Raw genomic sequence first — 4,229 nt, 5'->3', positions numbered from 1 at the left:
GTTTGCTGAACCTTTGTGGACGTCTCTGTTCCGGTCCTCCTCAGTTCCCACGGACTGGACTCTTGTCTTTCTCTGGTTTACTCGACTTCTCATCTTCATGCTTCTGGGATCTGAGATAAACTTACCTGCTTCTCCCTGCTGCTGTTCCCTCAGTGCCCTGTTGTTGCCATGCTCAGTTCTGCTTCCACTCAAACCTAGAACATTGACTGAGTAATGAAAGCAATAATGAGCATGAACCCTTGCAGAAACTTTAAGTTGCATTGCGTTGGGGGTTCAGTTATCATTTGCTTACTGTATTATTAGAGCTTGTTTTCATCAATGAGGACTTCATGAGAGGGTGATAAACTTCATTATTTAGAGTCTCTCTCACTATCATCAAAGCATTAGTCACTTTAAAATTTTTGTGGTAATCAGAAGAGAAAAACAAGTAGCTGAGGAGTTATAATTAAGTTCTCTCAAGTGTTCTTGGGAATAAATGGATAGTTTTTTCTCCTTTTTCCTGGTAAGATTTGATGATTATAATTCTAATGCAATAGCTCAGTTTTCAGTTTTGGAGAGAACATAATTTTTAGGACATGGACTTTTTAAGAGCCCAAGATTTGAATGATTGGGCATATGTATCTAGACTTGGCTGTATACATGAACAAATTAGGAAAATATTTCTACTTATGCTCACTTAGAATATTATGTTGAGAAATCTGTCAGATTTGGAGAGTTTATACTAAAATTATTTACAGTTATTAAGGAAAATGGAATCTTTCAATCTCCTTTGTATGTATAAAAATACCCCTAAGTATTATGTCTCCTCCTGGCACATTTGTTTTATGTTTTTTTTGTTTTATTCTTGTGTGCTTTACTCTTCTTTCTGATGATCCCAGGGCTATAATTTGAGACGTAGACCCATGGCATTGTAGCAAAACCCTATCTTCACCTAATTCTTCCCCTCTGTGAAGAAGTCAGCACACTAGTTTTACAACTTTCAAATTGTCCCCGGGTACCATAGTTAATATGTCTTGGACACACTAAAGTTTTGTAATGGGATTCCTGTATTCTTTGCTTGAGGAGGTCTATGACAAAAGACTCAAGGTTACCTCTTTCTGTTTACCAGCTCAGGTGACAAGATCCTGACCAGGATCATCTCTCCTCACTGATAGCATGAGGATATTTGTTCTTAGCTTTGACCCTGCTTTTGGCAAAGAATTCAAACAGCAAGGAGAGCACTGGTGTTAGCATCTTTCTGTCCCTCTCTTCCTCTTCTGTGCATACAACTATATATTTGGATTCCTAGTTCTTTGATAGGCATAAACAATGACTTGAAATTATACTATTTGTGAGTTGATATAGCAATTGGCTTATTTTTTTGCTTATTTTATTTATTTTTAATTTTTATTTGCATTTTCCATGATTATAAAAAAAAATCCCATGTTAATTCCCTCCCTCCCACCCCCACTTTCTCCTTTGAAATAGCAATTTTAAATTAGTTTTCTATTCATCAAATACAGGCAGTTTGGTACCATTATTAAGCTCATCCATGACCTAACCCTTCCCATTGGCCTCTTCTTGTTGAGGTATATGTGTCATGCATTATGGAGTTAGCCCACAGTTATTGGTACAATAAATGTCTTTGCATATCCTGAACCAACATGTGGCTCTAACATTCTTTCCACCCACTCTTCCACAAAATTTCCCTGAGCCATGATGGATTCATTTTTGGTCTCCTTCAGTGATGAGGTGTTGTTGGGGGCCTCTAAGGCTCTGGCTCTCAGATTTGGTAGGAGTTGATTTTTCTCTGTGTTGATCTCCTTCCCCCCTTGTGCTGGTATCCAGCTCACCAGAAAAGCAGCACCCTTGCTTGTTTCACCAATTTTTCTTAGTTTCAGCCAGGGCCCTTTTGAGGTATGATGGGTGGCTCTCACCTTAGGATCTACATCTATGTAAAAAAGAGAAGCAGATTCTCCAACGAGAGTAAGTTAACACCAGGGCAAATGAGATAACCCTTACTTTTTTTTTTAATATAGAATTTAATAGGTGTAGGCCCTCTTGTAGCCCATGATTGATGGTAGCTTGATATTGGAGAGATGGCTTATGTTTGGATATGGTTCTGACTTGTTTCCCAGATCCAGCTATGGGTCTCACACCACTGAGGGGATCAGTTAGCCAAATCAAGAGCAGTTGGTTCCCCACCATGGCTTTGTGCCACTATTGCACTTGTGTGTGCATCACAACTGGTTATTTGTTGCTAAGTAGGTTAGACCATGAGTTGCTTGCACAGATCTTGGTCATTTCCCCTAGTCTCCCATGTAGCACCTTCTGGCACTAGACACGCTGACTGTCTGGGGACTGACTCTCTCCTGGCTTCCAGCCATGCCATTCCATTTTACGTGTCAGCTGAATATGATGTCTTCAGCAATAGGGTCTTACCACTAACCTTTGGTGGGTCATCAAGTTCTCTGACAGAAATCTGTCATTCTTTTAGGAAACATAATAGGTTTCTCTGATCAGAAGCTCATTGTGGATGATAGCCACATGCTAGTACTGGGAGTTACAGGTCGGTGCCCACTAAGAAAATGAGGAACAATATACCTAATATACAAGAGTTCAAAAGGAGAAAGAAAGAGAGGGAGAGGGAGAGGGAGGGAGGGAGGGCAGATGTAGAAGGTTTAGGTTAGACTTGATCCTACCCTCTCCAGTGTCTTGTGGTTCAGGTGTTTCCTGTAAGGGCCTGGTGATGGTTCAATTATTTGGTCTGCCTTTTAAAAAGTAGAATTTTATGGCACCATTGCCATTTGGGTCTACATTAGTGTTTCCTACACCTTCAATGCCCTCCCCTCCCTCCCCATCCAGTCCTTCATTTATATTTAACTTCCAAATGAATGCAAAGACATCATGTGTTTACTAACATGATACAATTATCCCATACAGAGTCTAACTTATGCTCACATGCTTTCCAAAGGAGCAACAACAATTATGTTCTTCTTGGTGACTGGCAGTTTGAATATAAAATGTTCCTACAGCCACATGGGTTTGTGATGAACGCTTGTACCTAATCTGTACTGATAGAACCTTTGGGAGGTGAAACCTAGTGCAGCCCCTTGCCAGTGCTGGTTAGCTAGCTCTTACTACTTCTTCTGTGCTGATGTGAAAACTGCCATGCCTTTGCCACCATGATGGAATTTTCTATTGAAACTCTAAGCCAGAAATAAACCCTCTCCTTCCATAAGCTGTTTAATTTGTCCCAGAAATGAGAAGGCAAGTGCTACTTTGACGTTCATTTCTCTATTAGCTTAATCACAATGCACCTTAACTATCTTCAACAATAAGGATTAAATTACAGGGTCAAGCATTGTTACTAGGTCTTAAATTAATACAATGATATTGAAGAGTATTATCTACACACACCCACCCACACACACCTACACAAGCAGGCTCTCAGGCCCTGGGGGAGAAAATGGAAGACCAGTGTATATGTTAGTCCTCTTCCTGAAAATGGTCATGTGACAATAGTTTTCACATCTCCCACCATATTTTTGGCATTCTTATTGTCTTCAGCTAGACAATCAGCTGGTCATAATTCATGATATGATCGAATGATCGTTAGTTTCTGTGCCATTAACTGTTTTACTTTATAAGGCTTCCATAACTTCCATTCAATTTTGCTGGTGAGTATAAAGGACTAAAAGGTACTCTAGAGAATCCACTGGGTTACACACACACTTCATCCCCGTATTCCCCTGAACTTTGAAATCAGGATGATGCATCCACAGTGCCATAGTAGTTTTCTTTGTCTTGGTTCATTAACTTAGTACCTTTCAGCTTCCACTTCCATGACATCTTCAATAGGAACTAAGTGGGTAAAGTCTAATCCCCTGGCAGTAAGAACAAGCGTGGCCATAATGTGATTGGTATAGCAGGGCAGAGCTACTCATCCTCATGTCTTTCTTCCTGGACTTGTGTTCTGATCACGACAAGTGCCACAGACATGATGCTACGTTAATGTCTATACCTGTTACGTAATGCAGTATCCTGGGTTTGTAAGGTGCACCATTCGGGTGCAGTAAGTGGATGCTTACTTTTATTTTTAAACTTAATTTTATAATTTATTTATTCATGTATGCAAGCACATACACAGGGGCCTTTTGCCAGTGAAAATAACAGCATTCTATGAGCCTTTTTTCTTGCATCCAGATTAATTGGGTGCGGGGAACTCAAACCAGTGCTGGCAAGCTTTG

Source organism: Jaculus jaculus, chromosome 4 (assembly GCF_020740685.1).
Source record: "Jaculus jaculus isolate mJacJac1 chromosome 4, mJacJac1.mat.Y.cur, whole genome shotgun sequence".
Classification (NCBI taxonomy): domain Eukaryota; kingdom Metazoa; phylum Chordata; class Mammalia; order Rodentia; family Dipodidae; genus Jaculus; species Jaculus jaculus.
The sequence above is the reverse complement of the archived record's forward strand: the minus strand, read 5'-3'. Positions refer to the sequence as shown.